This window comes from Piliocolobus tephrosceles, chromosome 4 (genome assembly GCF_002776525.5).
Source record: "Piliocolobus tephrosceles isolate RC106 chromosome 4, ASM277652v3, whole genome shotgun sequence".
NCBI classification, from domain to species: Eukaryota; Metazoa; Chordata; class Mammalia; order Primates; family Cercopithecidae; genus Piliocolobus; species Piliocolobus tephrosceles.
The window spans coordinates 36,692,523-36,712,576 of record NC_045437.1 but is presented as its reverse complement, the minus strand read 5'-3'; the positions used below and the strand labels follow the sequence as shown (position 1 = coordinate 36,712,576).

Here is a 20,054-nt window from a genome sequence, read left to right as displayed (position 1 = left end):
CAGTGCAGAAAAGCTGGAAATTCAAAAAATCAGAGCACATCTCCCCCTCCAAAGGAACACAGCTCATCACCAGCAACAGAACAAAGCTGGACAGAGAATGACTTTGATGAGCTGAGAGAAGGCTTCAGTCGATCAAACTTCTCAGAGCTAAAGGAGGAACTACGTAACCAGTGCAAAGAAACTAAAAACCTTGAAAAAAGAATGGATGAATGGATAACTAGAATAATCAATGCAGAGAAGACCTTAAAAGAACTGATAGTCTTGGACCATAATCATGGTGGACATGATGGAGTTACCGAGGTCGCGCATCAACGCCGGCATGCTAGCTCAGTTCATCGACAAGCCTGTCTGCTTCGTGGGGAGGCTGCAAAAGATTCATCCCACTGGAAAAATGTTTATTTTTTCAGATGGAGAAGGAAAAAATGGAACCATCGAGTTGATGGAACCCCTTGATGAAGAAATCTCTGGAATTATGGAAGTGGTTGGAAAAGTAACCGCCAAGGCCACCATCTTCTGTACATCCTATGTCCAGTTTAAAGAAGATAACCATCCTTTTGATCTCGGACTTTACAATGAAGTTGTGAAAATTATCCATGAGTTATCTCAGTTTTATCCTTTAGGGATTGTGCAACATGATTGATCATGATGGATTTTCATACAATTGCAAACGAGCTATATTAAAGACTATTAAAGGACGCCCCTCTTGTTTGAGGGAGAGATTTCTGTGCTTTCTCATATTTAATTTACTCTTTTTAAGATATTCCAACCTAGAGGTTTTGATGGAACTGATATATTGACAGTTCTCACCTACGTCCTTTTATAAAGAATTGCTACTCCAATATATGGTCAGATTAGATGCAAGAATAAAGCAGTTGTCTGAGTATAGGTTTCTATTTTATTAATGAAAACTAAAATGGCACATAAAAAAAAAAAAAAGAACTGATAGAGATGAAAACCATAACACGAGAACTACGTGACAAATGCACAAGCTTCAGTAACCAACTCGATCAACTGGAAGAAAGAGTATCAGCGATTGAAGATCAAATGAATGAAATGCAGCGAGAAGAGAAATGCAGAGAAAAAAGAGTAAAAAGAAATGAACAAAGCTTCCAAGAAATATGGGATTATGTGAAAAGACCAAATCTACGTCTGATCGGGGTGCCTGAAAGTGATGGGGAAAATGGAACCAAGTTGGAAAACACTCTGCAGAATATCATCCAGGAGAACTTCCCCAACCTAGCAAGGCAGGCCAACACTCAACTTCAGGAAATACAGAGAACGCCACAAAGATACTCCTCGAGAAGAGCAACTCCAAGACACATAATTGGCAAATACACCAAAGTTGAAATGAAGGAAAAAATGTTAAGGGCAGCCAGAGAGAAAGCTCGAGTTACCCACAAAGGGAAGCCCATCAGACTAACAGCAGATCTCTTGGCAGAAACTCTACAAGCCAGAAGAGAGTGGGAGCCAATATTCAACATTCTTAAAGAAAAGAATTTTCAACCCAGAATTTCATATCCAGCCAAACTAAGTTTCATAAGTGAAGGAGAAATAAAATCCTTTACAGACAAGCAAATGCTTAGAGATTTTGTCGCCACCAGGCCTGCCCTACAAGAGATCCTGAAGGAAGCACTAAACATGGAAGGGAACAACTGGTACCAGCCATTGCAAAAACATACCAAAATGTGAAGTCCATCGATGCTAGGAAGAAACTGCATCAACTAGCGAGCAAAATTACCAGCTAATATCATAATGACAGGATCAAATTCACACATAACAATATTAACCTTAAATGTAAATGGACCAAATGGTCCAACTAAAAGACACAGACTGGTAAATTGGATAAAGCGTCAAGACCAATTAGTGTGCTGTATTCAGGAGACCCATATCATGTGTCGAGACATACATAGGATCAAAATAAAGTAATGGAGGAAGATCTACCAAGCAAATGGAAAACAAAAAAAAGCAAGGATTGCAATCCTAGTCTCTGATAAAACAGACTTTAAAGCATCAAAGGTCAAAAGAGACAAAGAAGGCCATTACATAATGGTAAAGGGATCAATTCATCAGCAAGAGTTAACTATCCTAATCATATATGCACCCAATACAGGAGCACTCAGATTCATAAAGTAAGTCCTTAGAGAATTACAAAGAGACTTAGACTCCCATACAATAATAATGGGAGACTTCAACACCCCACTGTCAACATTAGACAGATCAACGACACAGAAAGGTATCAAGGATATCCAGGACTTGAACTCAGCTCTGCACCAAGCGGACCTAATGGACATCTACAGAACTCTCCACCCCAAATCAACAGAATATACATTCTTCTCAGCATCACATCACACTTATTCCAAAATTGACCACATAGTTGGAAGTAAAGCACTCCTCAGCAAATGTAAAAGAACAGAAATTATAACAAACTGTCTCTCAGACCACAGTGCAATTAAACTAGAACTCAGGACTAAGAAACTCAATCAAAACACCTCAACTACATGGAAACTGAACAACCTGCTCCTGAATGACTACTGGGTACATCACGAAATGAAGGCAGAAATAAAGATGTTCTTTGAAACCAATGAGAACAAAGATACAACATACCTGAATCTCTCGGACACATTTAAAGCAGTGTGTAGAAGGAAATTTATAGCACTAAATGCCTACAAGAGAAAGCAGGAAAGATCTAAAATTGACACCCTAATATCACAATTAAAAGAACTAGAGAGGCAAGAGCAAACACATTCAAAAGCTAGCAGAAGGCAAGAAATAACTAAGATCAGAGCAGAACTGAAGGAGATAGAGACACAAAAAATTCTCCAAAAAAAAATCAACGAATCCAGGAGGTGGTTTTTTTGAAAAGATCAACAAAATTGATAGACTGCTAGCAAGACTAATAAAGAAGAAAAGAGAGAAGAATCAAATAAAAAGTCATAAAAAATGATAAAGGGGATATCACCACTGACCACACAGAAATACAAACTACCATTAGAGAATACTATAAACACCTCTACGCAAATCAACTAGAAAACCTAGAAGAAATGGATAATTTCCTGGACACTTACACTCTCCCAAGACTAAACCAGGAAGAAGCTGAATCCCTGAATAGGCCAATAGCAGGCTCCGAAATTGAGGCAATAATTAATAGCCTACCAACCAAAAAAGTCCAGGACCAGATGGATTCACAGTTGAATTCTACCAGAGGTACAAGGAGGAGTTGGTACCATTCCTACTGAAACTATTCCAATCAATAAAAAAGAGGGAATCCTCCCTAACTCATTTTATGCGGCCAACATCATCCTGATACCAAAGCCTGACAGAGACACACACACAAAAAGAGAATTTTAGACCAATATCCCTGATGAACATCGATGCAAAAATCCTCAATAAAATACTGGCAAACCGAATCCAGCAGCACATCAAAAAGCTTATGCACCATGATCAAGTGGGCTTCATCCTTGTGATGCAAGGCTGGTTCAACATACGCAAATCAATAAACGTAACCCAGCATATAAACAGAACCAAAGACAAAAACCACATGATTATCTCAACAGATGTAGAAAAGGCCTTTGACAAAATTCAACAGCTCTTCATGAAAAAACCGCTCAATAAATTCAGTATTGATGGAACGTATCTCAAAATAAGAAGAGCTATTTATGACAAACCCACACCCAATATCATACTGAATGGGCAAAAACTGGAAAAATTCCCTTTGAAAACTGGCACAAGACAGGGATGCCCTCTCTCACCACTCCTATTCAACATAGTGTTGGAAGTTCTGGCTAGGGCAATCAAGGCAAAAGAAAGAAATCAAGGGTATTCAGTTAGGAAAAGAAGAAGTCAAATTGTCCCTCTTTGCAGATGACATGATTGTATATTTAGAAAACCCCATTGTCTCAGCCCAAAATCTGCTTAAGCTGATAAGTAACTTCAGCAAAGTCTCAGGATACAAAATCAATGTGCAAAAATCACAAGCATTCTTATACACCAGTAACACAAACAGAGAGCCAAATCAGGAATGAACTTCCATTCACAATTGCTTCAAAGAGAATAAAATACCTAGGAATCCAACTTACAAGGGATGTAAAGGACCTCTTCAAGGAGAACTACAAACCAGTGCTCAGTGAAATAAAAGAAGACACAAACAAATGGAAGAACATACCATGCTCATGGATAGGAAGAATAAATATCATGAAAATGGCCATACTGCCCAAGGTAATTTATAGATTCAAGGCCATCCCCATTAAGCTACCTACGAGTTTCTTCACAGAATTGGAAAAACTGCTTTAAAGTTCATATGGAACCAAAAAAGACCCCACATTGTCAAGACAATCTGAAGCCAAAAGAACAAAGCTGGAGGCATCATGCTACCTGACTTCAAACTATACTACAAGGCTACAGTAACCAAAACAGCATGGTACTGGCACCAAAACAGAAATATAGACCAATGGAACAGAACAGAGCCCCCAGAAATAATACCACACATCTACAGCCCTCTGATCTTTGACAACCCTGACAAAAACAAGAAATGGGGAAAGGATTCCCTATTTAATAAATGTTGCTGGAAGAATTGGCTAGCCATAAGTAGAAAGCTGAAACTGGATCCTTTCCTTACTCCTTATATGAAAATTAATTCAAGATGGATTAGAGATTTAAATGTTACACCTAAAACCATAAAAACCCTAGAAGAAAACCTAGGTAATACCATTCAGGACATAGGCATGGGCAAGGACTTCATGTCTAAAACACCAAAAGCAACGGCAACAAAAGCCAAAACTGACAAATTGGATCTAATTAAACTAAAGAGCTTCTGCACAGCAAAAGAAACTACCATCAGAGTGAACAGGCAACCTACAGAATGGGAGAAAATTTTTGTAATCTACTCATCTGACAAAGGGCTAATATCCAGAACCTTTAAAGAACTCAATCAAATTTACAAGAAAAAAACAACCCCATCAAAAAGTGGGCAAAGGATATGTGCAGACACTTCTCAAAAGAAGACATTCATACAGCCAACAGACACATGAAAAATTGCTCATCATCATTGGTCATCAGAGAAATGCAAATCAAAACCACAATGAGATACCATCTCACACCAGTTAGAATGACAATCATTAAAAAATCAGGAAACAACAGGTGCTGGAGAGGATGTGGAGAAATAGGAACACTTTTACACTGTTGGTGGGACTGTAAACTAATTCAACCATTGTAGAAAACAGTGCGGTGATTCCTCAAGGATCTAGAACTAGAAATATCATTTGACCCAGCCATCCCATTACTGGGGATATACCCAAAGGATTATAAGTCATGCTGCTATAAAGACACATGCACACGTATGTTTACTGCAACACTATTCACAATAGCAAAGATTTGGAATCAACCCAAATGTCCATCAGTGACAGACTGGATTAAGAAAATGTGGCACATATACACCATGGAATACTATATAGCCATAAAAAAGGATAAGTTCGTGTCCTTTGTAGGGATATGGATGCAGCTGGAAACCATCATTCTCAGCAAACTATCGCAAGAACAGAAAACCAAACACCGCATGTTCTCACTCATAGGTGGGAAATGAACAATGAGATCACTTGGACACAGGAAAGGGATCATCACACACCAGGTCCTATTGTGGGGAGGGGGGAGGGGGGAGGGATATCTCCTAATTAGCATTAGGAGATATACCTAATATAAATGACGAGTTAATGGGTGCAGCACACCAACATGGCACATGTATACATATGTAACAAACCTGCGCGTTGTGCACATGTACCCTAGAACTTACAGTATAATAACAACACCAACAAAAATCACTCAAAACCACGCAACTACATGGAAATTGAACAAACTGTGCCTGAATGACTACTGAGTGAATAACGAAATGAAGGCAGAAGTAAACAAGTTCTTTGAAACCAATGAGAACAAAGACACAATGTACCACAGTGTCTGGGACACAACTAAGGCAGCATTTAGAGGGAAATTTATAGCGCTAAACGCCCACAAGAGAAAGCAGGAAAGATCTAAAATCGATACCCTAACATCACAATTAAAAGAACTAGAGAAGCAAGAGCAAACATACTCAAAAGCTACCAGAAGACCAGAAATAACTAAGAACAGAGCAGAACTGAAGGAGATAGAGACATGAAAAGCCCTTCAAAAAAAAAAAAAACAAAAAACAAAAAAAATCAATGAATCCAGGAGCTGGTTTTTTGAAAAGATTAACAAAATACATAGACCACTAGCTAGACTAATAAAGAAGAAAAGAGAGAAGAATCGAAGAGACACAATAAAAAATGATAAAGGGGATATCACCACCGGTCCCACAGAAATACAAACTACCATCAGAGAATACTATAAACACCTCTACGCAAATAAACTAGAAAATCTAGAAGAAATGGCCAAATTCCTGGACACATACACCCTCTAACGACTAAACCAAGAAGAAGTCAAATCCCTGAACAGACCAGTAACAAGTCCTGAAATTGAGGTAGTAATTAATAGCCTACTAACCAACATATGCCTGGGACCAGATGGATTCACAGCCGAATTCTACCAGAGGTACAAAGAGGAGCTGGGACCATTCCTTCTGAAACTATTCCAAACAATAGAAAAAGAGGGACTCCTCCCTAATTCATTTTATGAGGCCAGCATCATCCTGATACCAAAACCTGGCAGAGAAACAACAAAAAAAGGAATTTCAGGTCAATATCCCTGATGAACATCAAAGCGAAAATCCTTAATAAAATACTGGCAAACTGAACCCAGCAGCACATCAAAAAGCTTATCCACCATGATCAAGTCGGCTTCATCCCTGAGATGCAATGCTGGTTCAAGATACATAGATCAATGAATGTAATCCATCACATAAACAGCATCAATGACAAAAAACACACGATTATTTCAGTCAATGCAGAAAAGGCCTTCAACAAAATTCAACACCCCTTCATGCTAAAAACTCTCAACAAACTAGGTATTGATGAAATGTATCTCAAAATAATAAGAGTTACTTATGACAAACTCACAGCCAATATCACACTGAATTGGAAAAAGCTGGAAGCATTCCCTTTAAAAACCAGCACAAGTCAAGGATGCCCTCTCTCACCACTCTTTTCAACATATTATTGGAAGTTCTGGCCATGGCAATCAGGCAAGAGAAATAAATAAAGGGTATTGAAATAGAAAGAGGGGAAGTCAAATTGTCTCTGTTTGCAGATGACAGATTGTATATTTAAAAAACCCCATCATCTCAGCCCCCAGTCTCCTTAAGCTGATAAGCAACTTCAGCAAAGTCTCAGGATACAAAATCTATGTGAAAAAATCACAAGCATTCCTATACACCAATAAAGGACAGAGAGCCAACTCATGAGCGAACTTCCATTCACAAATGCTATAAAGAGAATAAAATACCTAGGAATCCAACTTACAAGGTATGTGAAGGACCTCTTCAAGGAGAACTACAAACCACTGCTCAATGAAATGAGAGGACATAAACAAGTGGAAAAGCATTCCATGCTTATGGACAGGAAGAATCAATATCATGAAAATGGCCATACTACCCAAGGTAATTTATAGATTCAAGGCCATCCCCACAAAGCTACCTTTGACTTTCTTCATAGAATTAGAGAAAACTACTTTAAATTTTATATGGAGCCAAAAAAAAAAAGAGCCCACATAGCCAAGATGATTCTAAGCAAAAAGAATAAAGCTGAAGGCATCACGTTATCTGACTTCAAACTATACTACAATGCTACAGTAACCAAAACAGCATGGTACTGGTACCAAAACAAATATATAGACCAATGGCACAGAACAGAGACCTCAGAGATAATGCCACACATCTACAACCATCTGATCTTTGACAAGCCTGAAAAAAACAAGAAATGGGGAAAGGATTCCCTATTTAATAAATGGTGTTGGGAAAACTGGTTAGCCATATGCAGAAAACTGAAACGGGACCCCTTCTTTACACCTTATACAAAAATTATCTCAAGATGGATTAAAGACTTGTAAGACATAAAACCACAAAAACTCTGGAAGAAAACTTAAGCAATACCATTCAGGACATAGGCATGGGCAAAGACTTCATGACTAAAACACCAAAAGCCAAAATTGACAAATGGGATCTAATTAAACTAAAGAGCTTCTGTACAGCAAAATAAACTATCATCACAGTGAACAGGCAATCTACAGAATGGGAGAAAATTTTTGCAATCTATCTATCTGACAAAGGGCTACTATCCAGAATCTACAAGGAACTTAAACAAATTTACAAGAAAAAAACTACCCCATCAAAAAGTGGGCAAAGGATATGAACAGACACTTCTCAAAAGAAGACATTTATGCGGCCAACAAACATGAAAAAGGCCTCGTCATCACTGGTCATTAGAGAAATGCAAATCAAAACCAGTGAGATACCATCTCACGCCAGTCAGAACAGTGATCCTTAAAAAGTCAGGAAACAACAGATGCTGGAGAGGATGTGGAGAAATAGGAACACTTTTATAGTGTTGGGAGTGTAAATTAGTTCAACCACTGTGGAAAATAGGGTGGCAATTCCTCAAGGATCTAGAACCAAAACTACCATTTGACCCAGCAATCCCATTACTGGGTATATACCCAAAGGATTATAAATCATTCTACTATAAAGACACATGCACACATATGTTTACTGCAGCACTATTCACAATAGCAAAGACTTGGAACCAACCCAAATGCCCATCAATGACAGACTAGATAAAGAAAATGTGGTACATATACATCACGGAATACTACGCAGCCATAAAAAAGATGAGTTCATGTCCTTTGCAGGGACACGGATGAAGCTGGAGACTATTATTCTCAGCAAAGTAACACAGGAACAGAAAACCAAACACCGCATGTTCTCACTCTTAAGTGGGAGTTGAACAATGAGAACACATGGACAGAGGGAGGGGAACATCACACACTGGGGCCAATCGGGGGGTGGGGAGGGTAGGGAAGGGATAGCATTAGGAGAAATACCTAATGTAGATGACAGGTTGATGGGTGCAGCAAACCATCATGGCATGTGTATACCTATGTAACATACCTGCACATTCTACACATGTATCCCAGAACTTAAAGTATTAAAGAGAAAAAAAAAAAAAAAAGGAAGCCCATTCTGTAGATTGAAGTTCTGAAAGGAAGTTTTGTTGAAGGAAATGTTGCGTTTCAAGGCAGAATTTTAAAAAAGAGTGGGTGGATGGGTAGCAGACAGAGTTATAAAGGACAGTTTCTTTTCCTCCTCAAAATAGGGACCAAAGCACAGGAGGGAGAGTATGTAAAGGAGCAAATATATGCATGGTTTTCCCCTTAAATGTCTGCTCTCCCCTCCATACCCACTGCCCCAAGAGCTCAAGAATGCAAAGGGCTTCAATTACCTACCATGCAAATAATCCCTAAATTCAAATCTCATTCTATTTCATACCTTGCTCTCAAACAAAGCCTTTTATGCTAATGACACTGAATATCTCCACTCACATGTACTACATCTCGTCCAACCAATATTCCTAGAGCTAAACTCATACATTTTTACTTCCAAAGCATCTCCCAGTCTTATTTCCTACTTTTTTTTTTTTGGGTTGGAGTCTCGCTCTGTCGCCCAGACTGGAGTGCAGTGGCGCAATCTCCACTCACTGCAAGCTCTGCCCCACAGGTTCACGCCATTCTCCTGCCTCAGTCTCCCATGTAGCTGGGACTACAGGTGCCCGCCACTGCACCCGGCTAATGTTTGTATATTTAGTAGAGACGGGGTTTCACTGTGTTAGCCAGGATGGTCTCGATCTCCTGACCTCGTGATCTGCCCGTCTCGGCCTCCCAAAGTGCTGGGATTACAGGCGTGGGCCACCACGCCGGCCATTTCCTACTTTTTCATTAATCTCCAGTACTTTTCTAAGTCACTAAGCATTATCTCTGACTCTTACCAAGTAGTCCTTGACATCATCTGTCTCTCATATCCAATACTTTCTTTTTCTTTCTAAGACAGAGTCTTGTTCTGTCGCCCAGGCTGGAGTGCAGTGGCGCAATCTCGGCTAACTGCAAGCTCCACCTCCTGGGTTCACACCATTCTCCTGCTTAGGCCTCCCTGGGACTACAGGCACCTACCACCACCCCCGGCTAATTTTGTTTATTTTCAGTAGAGATGGGGTTTCACCGTGTTAGCCAGGATGGTCTTGATCTCCTGACCTCGTGATCCACCCACCTCAGCCTCCCAAAGTGCTGGGATTACAGGTGTGAGCCACCGTGCCCAGCCCAATACTTTCTTTCAGTAACTAGTAATAATGTTCTACAAACCCCTGATCTGCCAATAAATGATGATAATAACATAATAAGTAATAACATCCTGAATGTATATGAGCTTCACAGTTTACAAAGCACTTATATGTGTACTATAACTTTTCATGCTTATGACAACCCAGTGAGACAATCAGAAAAGATACTTGTATCACATCTATAGTCCAGAGGCAAACCACAAAAGACCAGAAAGCTTAACTGACCTGCCCAAGATCACAATTCCCAATTCCCACGATTCTTCCCCCTCCCTTCAACTCAATTGTTATGATAATCTGAATTAAGGAAGGGGCAATCCCCTTGCTCTCATCCCACCCATCTTGTATGCCTCACCAAATCAATATTCCTAAAACTTTTTGTTGAACATGTTACTTCTAAATGTACAGACCTTCAAGAAAACAAGTAAATAAATAAAAGCAGGCACAATGATACTCATACTCTTCCATAGTCTGGTCCCAACCTATATTTCTGGTCTTAATTCCTACTCTCCCAGTGAAAATCCTTTACTCTAGATACAGCTGAATGGTCACTATCTCTTGGAAAGACTTCCATCTTCCACTTTATATCTTTATCTAAGCTATCCTTTACTTTGAGAACCTTCCTCTCTCCTCTCTGCTTGTCTTATACATCTTAGTCTAGGCACCTTTTCCTACATGAATCTTTTCTAGTGTACACACAGCATCCTTTTCAATATCTTATTTTGGTTTGATTTTACAAAGTTGGGCACAGAAGGATGCCATTAGGTGGCTTATCATTCAGAATTAACACTATTTAGCTTTACATCATTCCTAAACAATATCTAAAGATCATTTTGAAAATCATTGAGTCCATTGACAATGTTATTAATGAAAAATTAATGTCTTAAACTAATAAGAAGCAAAATTGAATAGGATCAATGGATGTTAAAAGAGATGAAAGTAAAAAAATGGTAGAGAAAATTCTTGCTCCAAATGAACATTTTTATAAATGGAATAAGATCTTCACATTTGAAAACTCAAGTTACTTTTCCTTCCTTAAAGACAACAAATTTAATTTAGCTATAATTCAAAATCCTATGAACAACAAACTACAAAGAAGTGGGAAGTACTCAACTTGACAGTGTTGTTTTATTTAAAGCCAAAGATATGTCCCCAACCACAATTTTTATCCATAAACTCCAGATGGCACAAGATTGGTGAAGACCACGTTTGTTGGTGTTTTATTTTACAGTGACTTCTAACAACTGAACTACCAAGAGATTACCATTAAAAGAATAGTTCTCTGTCTCTGGAAAGTAAAACTATTTTTAAAAAGTTATTAAGTAGTTCAAGTCAATATTGAGATAATCATAATGATCATCACTCTTTATAGTTGACTGGCTTCAATGAAAACAGTAGGATATTTGGCATAAAAACAGAAGGAAGGTTGACATGCCTGAAAGACATGGTACGGTGTCTTTTAGGAACAGAAACCAAGGGCTTAGAGCTGGAGATACAGCAGAGACAAGACAGGCAAAAATCTCTGCTTTCATAGAGCTCAGAGGGTATCTTGAAGCATCCTACAATTTGGAAGTAAAATACATTAAAATATCTTGCAAGTTTATCTGCATTATCTTTACATGAGATTTAACATATGCAAAATGGCTGAGTCTCACCCTATATAAGACTTCTTTCCAACACAGATAAAGAACATACCTACAAAATAATAATAAAATACCATATAACACCTAATATGGCTTGACTCTGTGTCCACACCCAAATCTCATCTCAAATTGTAATCCCCAAGTGTCGAGGGAGGAAAGATTACGGGGGCAGTTTCCCCCATGCTGTTCTTGTGATAGCGATCTCTCATGAGATCTGATGGTTTTATAAATGGTAGTTTTTCCTGCGCCCTCACACTCTCTCTCTTGCCTGCTGCCATGTAAAACACTCAGCTTCAGGTCTGACCAAGCACACCCAGTGGTGGTGGCCACAAGCATCTTGTGCCATCCCTCCTCTAGCTCCAGGCAGCTCAGCACAGAGAGACTCTGTCTGTTTAGGAGAAACAAACAGAGTAAGTTTGGGAGTAAGGAAAGAGAACAAAAGTCTCTGCCTGATAATTCAGAGAATTCCTTCAGATCTTATCCAAGATCACCAATGAGTATGCGAGAGCCACCACATTAGAGGGTTTGGGGTGCCCCTAATGAAAATATGACTACAGTGATCAAAAACAGAGATAACAATACCCAAGTCCCTTCAAATGCCTGAAAAGCCTCACCTAAGAATGGTGGGTAAAAAACAAGCCAAAACTACACGATTACAATAAATACCTAACTCTTCAATTCCCAGACACCAAAAAAAAATCTCCAAGCATCAAAACCACCCAGGAAAACATTGCCTTACCAAACAAAGTAAGGCACCAGGGAACAATGCTGGAGACAGAGATATGTAACCTTTCAGATGGAGAATTCAAAATAGCTGTTTTGAGGAAACTCAAACAAATTCAAGATAACACAGGGAAGGAATTCAGAATTCAATCACATAAATTTAACAATCAGACTGAAATAATTTAAAATAATTACGTAGAACTTCTGGAGTTGAAAAATGCAACTGACATGCTGAAGAATGCATCATGGTCTCTTAACAGCAGAACTGATCAAGGAGAAGAGAGAATTAGTGAGCTTGAAGACAGGCCATTTGAAAATATTCAATCAGAGGGAAAAAAGGAATAAAAAAAGAATGAAGCATACCTAAAAGATCTAGAAAACAGCCTCAAAAGGGCAAATCTAAGAGTTATTGGCATTAAAGAGGTTAAAAAAAATAGAGACGGGAGTAAAAACTTTATTCAAAGGGGTAATTACAGAGAACTTCTCAACCCTAGAGAAATATATCAATATTCAAGTATAAGAAGGTTATATAACAACAAGCAGATTTAACCTAAAAAAAGAGTAGCAGAAGACACGTAATAATCAAACTCCGAAAGGTCACAGATAAAGAAAGGATCCTGAAAGGAGCAAGAGAAAAGAAATAAATAATATACAACAGGGCTCCAATATGCCTGGCAGCAGACTTTTCAGTGGAAACTCTACAAGCCAGGAGAGAGTGGCATGACATTTAAAGAGCTGAAGGAAGAACACTTTTACCCTAGAATAGTATGGACGTGAAAATATCCTTCAAACATGAAAGAAAAATAAAGAAGTTCCTAGACAAACAAAGCTAAGGAATTTCATCAACACTAGACCTGTCCTACAAGAAATGCTAAAGGATTCTTCAATCTAAAAGAAAAGAATATTAATGAGCAAAAAAGAAATCATCAAAATGTACGAAATCATCTAAAGGTACTGGTAATAGTAACTACGCCAAAAACATACAATATTAAAACACAGTGGTGTGTAAAGTGTAAAGTGCTAAAAGATGAGCCAATCAAACATAATAAAAACAATTCTTCAAGACATAGTACAAAAAAATATAAACAGTAAAAACAAAACGCCAAAAATTGGAGGGATGAAGTTAAATTGTAGAGTTTATTGGTCTTCCCTTTGCTTACCTGTTAGTTTATTTATGAGATCAGTGTTAAGTTGCCACCAGTTTAAACAATGCGTTATAAATGTCACAGTAATTGCAAGCCTCACGGTAACCTTAAATCAAAAAACATACAATGGAAACACAAAAAATAAAAAGGAAAAAATTAAAACATATCACCAGAGAAAATCACCTTCACTAAAAGAAACAAAGAAGGACAGAAGGAACAGAAGACCACATACACACACAAAAAATTTTAAAATGGCAGGAGTAAGTCCTTACTTATAAATAACATTGAATGTAAATGTACTAAACTCTGCAATCAAAAGATACAGACTGGCTGAATGGATGACAGCCACATAGACCAATACAATGGAATAGTGAATCCCCAAATAAATCCATGCACCTACAGTGAACTCATTTCTGACAAAGGTACCAAGAGTATACACTTGGGAAAGGTAGTCTCTTCAATAAATGGTGCTGGAAAAACCAGATATCCATATGCAGAAGAATGAAACTAGACCCCATCTCTTCGCATATACAACAACGAAATGAAAATCAATTAAAGACTTAAGTCTAAGATCTCAAATTATAAAACTACTACAAGAAAACATTAGGGAAACTCTCCAGGACATTGGTCTGGGCAAAGTTTCTTGAGCAATACCCCACAAGCATTGGCAACCAAAGCAAAAATAGACAAATGAGATCACATGAAGGTAAAAAGCTTCTGCAAAGCAAAGAAAACAATCAACAAAGTGAAGAGACAACCCACATAATGGGAGAAAATATTTGCAAGCTACCCATCTGACAAAGTATTAATAACCAGAATAGGTAAGAAGCGCAAACAATTTTATTGGAAAAAAACTAAGAGTCTGACATAAAAATGGGCAAAATACTTCAATAGACATTTCTCAAAAGAAGACATACAAGTGAGAAACAAATAAATGAAAAGGTGTTCAACATCACTGATCATCAGAGAAATGCAAAACTACAATGAGATATTATCTCACTCCAGTTAAAATGGCTTTTATCCAAAAGACAAGAAATAAATGCTGGTGAGGATGTGAAGAAAAGAGAACACTCATATACTGTTGGTGGGAATGTTAATCAGTACAATCACTATGTAGAATAGTTTGGAGCTTTCGCCAAACTGATGTAACACAAAGAAAGGACACGTTTTGATTTTAACACATATATCCTTTTAACACTTTTTGTTTGTAACACAAAGAAAGGATACATGTTTGAGGTGATGGATATCCCATTTACCTTGATGTGATTATTATGCATTATATGTCTGTATCAAAGTATCTCATGTAGTCCATAAATATGTACCTAGTATGTACCCATGAAAATTAAAAACATTTTTAAAATATGTAATGTCAAATATAAATATTCTTATTTTCTAAACTTAAAGAACGTAATTACTATCTTCAGTCAATAAGAAGATGAAGAGATGGAAGCAGAAAGGAAAGAACAAACTTACTACATATTTGGAAAGAAAAAATAGAGTTAATATAGAAAGGAGCAGAAGAGCAGACAGGGTACTATGCGTGAGGGTGAGGGATAGTATCAGAGGGATAAGAGAGTTAAAAGGTGAAATGAATCATCACCAGTTAGTTGATCTCAAAAGAAACACTTGTTAAACTTGCGTAAGTGTAGGAAGTTTATACTATTAAAGGATAACCACTCTAAGCAAACAGGTACCAAAGGATACCCACTCTAAGTAAACAGGTACCACACTTACAGCAATCATCCTTTCAATTCCTAAAGGTGTATGTAAATCAAATCCTGTATTACTTTTTAAAGTTACTACATTTAAAACTTTTAAAGAAACATTTAATTACAACCCCAAACCCATCAATTCTCTTTGGCCACAGAAGAGACCTTTCTAAAATAGTTGGTATACAAAATATGCTACTACAGAAAAATAATCAGTATGCAAAAGTAAGTGTTTCAGTCACCAGTACCTATAGAAAAGAAATGAGCCTAATGTTTATACTTACAGGAACTAGGCAGTATTAGGCCAGGAGAGGCTGGAGGAGAAAATCTAAGTATGTGAGGCCAGGCGTGGTGGCTCATGCTTGTAATCCCAGCACTTCTGGAGGCCGAGGCAAATGGATCACCAGAGGTCAGGTGTTCAAGACTAGCCTGGTCAACATGGAGAAACCCCGTCTCTACGGAAAATACACAAATTAGCGGAGCATGGTGGCACACATCTGTAATCTCAGCTACTCAGGAGGCTGAGGCAGGATAATCACTGGAATCCATGAGGCAGAGGCTGCAGTAAGCCAAGATAACACCATTGCACTCCAGCCTGGGTGATAGAGGGAGAGTCTGTCTCAAAAAAAAAAAAAAAAAAAAAAAAGTATGTGGCCAGACGTGGTGGCTCATGTCTCTAATACCAGCACTTGGGGAGGTGGAGGTGGGCAGATCACCTGAGGTCAGGAGTTCGAGAAGAGCCTCACCAACATGGAAGAACCCTGTCTCTACTAAAAATTAGCCAGGCATGGTAGCACAGGCCTGTAATCCCAGCTACTCAGGAGACTGAGGCATGAGAATCGCTTGAACCCAGAAGGGGTGGGTTGCAGTTGCAGTGAGCCAAGATCACGCCACGGCACTCCAGCCTGGGTGACAGAGTAAAATGGTGCCTGGAGGGGGGAAAAGTATGCTGTGAATAAGGGAAACAAAAGAGAAAAGCCTAAAGGTCATTAGTATGTAGTGATTGTAGAACTGAGGAAAAATAGCTCCAAAGACCTACAGCAGTTTTCTTGTAATGAAGAGTACTGGGAAGCAAGTGAATTGATCATTATGCTAACTCAGTGAGGCAGGCTGTAGCCTACAGACATTCTCTTTTTCTACCATCATCTGGTTAACCTATAGAGAATTTAAGGATGCTACCCAAACCTCAATTTTATTCAAGTGAAGACAAACTTCTGTATTTTTTTTAACTGTCTCATATTGCTAGCTTAGATCACTGATAGAAAAGAAACGGTCCAATTCTTCAAGGAGACAGAACAGAAAAGTGCCAAACTTGTTTCTTTAATTTTCTCCTTTAAATGACTGGTGATTTTTCATTTCATAAAGAATTTCCAAATTTGGAAGGACAATTTAAAATTTACTGAAGCTAAGAATAAATGCTGCTTTAAGATCAAAAGGTAAGCTAATACAGAGAGCAAGTATCTGTTCAGAGTTTAAATCCAAAGTATGACCCACTTTTAAGACTTTATAGCCTAGAGGAGAAAGTCTTTAGATCTAAATGTCAGCATGTTCTTTTAAAATTATTATTGTGATTATTTTTAACTCCATCATTCTCTCAATGAAAAAAACCACACACAATATAGCCTATTTATTAAAAACTAGTGAATACCACATCAGAAAGAGTAACACATATCTATAGAAGAATTAACATGGAAATAAAAAATGTATCAGCACTGAGAGCAGCCGTCAGGAATGTTCGCTCCCATAGTCTAAACAGCATTAAAAATTGAAACAACAGGTTTTTCAATGTTAGATATGTGGAATAGGTATTTGAGGAATTTTTAAAGAATTTTTGCTCCTAATAAAGACACATCAGTGAAATGCTCATTTTTCAAGGTTATACTATTACAATCATGGTAACTGTAAGCAGGGTATTTATATAAATTGATTGGCCAAATTTAGGTTGCACACCTGCATTCTCACAATACAAAGAGGCCAAGAAAGTGAGCATTTGCCATTCTTGGCTTTTGGAGTGAGAACTGTGCTACACTTCCAAGAATTATGTACTCTACAATCCATTTAGTGGCATCAGGAGACGTGATTGTCTTCCAGATGGTGACTCTCAAAAGCTGAGTCATTTATATACATACATATGCTCCCTGTGCATGTTCTTAAGCTTTTAGTAATCCTCAGGAATGTCAAAGACCAAAAGTTTATCCCTTCATTTATTAAACAGACCTTCTTGATGTCCTAAAATTGTCTTTCAAAATTTTCAAAATCTATTAATGTTGGCATTTTCAGGTTAGCATGTGGGTATGTGTGACAGGAGGGCTTATGTGAGATGACTTAACCTGTTATGCTGACACCAACAAGGGTATTTCAAAAACCTGTTTAAGATTAAATACTATTGAAAGATGGCCGAATAGGAACAGCTCCAGTCTCCAACACCCAGCGCGAGCGACACAGAAGACCAGTGATTTCTGCATTTTCAACTGAGGTACTGGGGTCATCTCACTAGGGAGTGCCAGACAATTGGTGCTGGTCAGCTGCTGCAGCCCGACCAGCAAGAGCTGAAGCAGGGTGAAGCATCACCTCACCCGGGAAGCGCAAGGGGGAAGGGAATCCCTTTTCCTAGCCAGGGGAACGGAGACACACAATACCTGGAAAATCAGGTAACTCCCACCCCAATACTGCACTTTAAGCAAACGGGCACACCAGGAGAATATATCCCACACCTGGCCGGGAGGGTCCCACACCCATGGAGCCTCCCTCATTGCTAACACAGCAGTCTGCGATCTAACCGCAAGGCAGCAGCGAGGCTGGGGAAGGGGAGTCCGCCATTGCTGAGGCTTCAGTAGGTAAACAAGGCTGGTTCAACATTCGCAAATCAAGAAATGTAATCCAGCATATAAACAGAACCAAAGACAAGAACCACATGATTATCTCCATAGATGCAGAAAAGGCTTTTGACAAAATTCAACAGCCCTTCATGCTAAAAACGCTCAATAAATTCGGTATTGATGGAACGTACCTCAAAATAATAAGAGCTATTTATGACAAACCCACACCCAATATCATACTGAATGGGCAAAAACTGGAAAAATTCCCTTTGAAAACTGGCACAAGACAGGGATGCCCTCTCTCACCACTCCTATTCAACATAGTGTTGGAAGTTCTGGCTAGGGCAATCAGGCAAGAGAAAGAAATCAAGGGTATTCAGTTAGGAAAAGAAGAAGTCAAATTGTCCCTGTTTGCAGATGACATGATTGTATATTTAGAAAACCCCATTGTCTCAGCCCAAAATCTCCTTAAGCTGATAAGCAACTTCAGCAAAGTCTCAGGATACAAAATTAATGTGCAAAGATCACAAGCATTCTTATATACCAGTAATAGACAGAAAGCCAAATCATGAATGAACTTCCATTCACAATAGCTTCAAAGAGAATAAAATACCTAGGAATCCAACTTACAAGGGATGTAAAGTACCTCTTCAAGGAGAACTACAAACCACTGTTCAGTGAAATAAAAGAGGATACAAACAAATGGAAGAACATACCATGCTCATGGATAGGAAGAATCAATATCGTGAAAATGGCCATACTGCCCAAGGTTATTTATAGATTCAATGCCATCTCCATCAAGCTACCAATGAGTTTCTTCACAGAATTGGAAAAAACTGCTTTAAAGTTTATATGGAACCAAAAAAGAGCCTGCATTGCCAAGACAATCCTAAGCCAAAAGGACAAAGCTGGAGGTGTCACGTTACCTGACTTCAAACTATACTACAAGGCTACAGTAACCAAAACAGCATGGTACTGGTACCAAAACAGAGATATAGACCAATGGAACAGAACAGAGTCCTCAGAAATAATACCACACATCTACAACCATCTGATCTTTGACAAACCTGAGAGAAACAAGAAATGGGGAAAGGATTCCCTATTTAATAAATGGTGCTGGGAAAATTGGCTAGCCATAAGTAGAAAGCTGAAACTGGATCCTTTCCTTACTCCTTATATGAAAATTAATTCAAGATGGATTTGAGACTTAAATGTTAGACCTAATACCATAAAAACCCTTGAAGAAAATCTGGGTAATACCATTCAGGACATAGGCATGGGCAAGGACTTCATGTCTAAAACACCAAAAGCAACGGCAACAAAAGCCAAAATTGAGAAATGGGATCTAATTAAACTAAAGGGCTTCTGCACAGCAAAAGAAACTGCCATCAGAGTGAACAGGCAACCTACAGAATGGGAGAAAATTTTTGCAATCTACTCATCTGACCAAGGGCTAATATCCAGAATCTACAAAGAACTCAAACAAATTTACAAGAAAAAAACAAACAACCCCATCAAAAAGTGGGCAAAGGATATGAACAGACATTTCTCAAAAGAAGACATTCATACAGCCAACAGACACATGAAAAAATGCTCATCATCACTCGCCATGAGAGAAATGCAAATCAAAACCACAATAAGATACCATCTTACACCAGTTAGAATGGCAATCATTAAAAAGTCAGGAAACGGCCGGGCGCGGTGGCTCAAGCCTGTAATCCCAGCACTT

The 20,054-nt window shown here is 38.4% G+C and overlaps 1 pseudogene; it reads left to right on the top strand.

The window, feature by feature from the left end:
* Positions 1–274: 274 nt before the first annotated feature.
* LOC111545508 lies at positions 275–640 on the top strand (annotated as a pseudogene).
* The last annotated feature ends 19,414 nt before the right edge of the window (positions 641–20,054 follow it).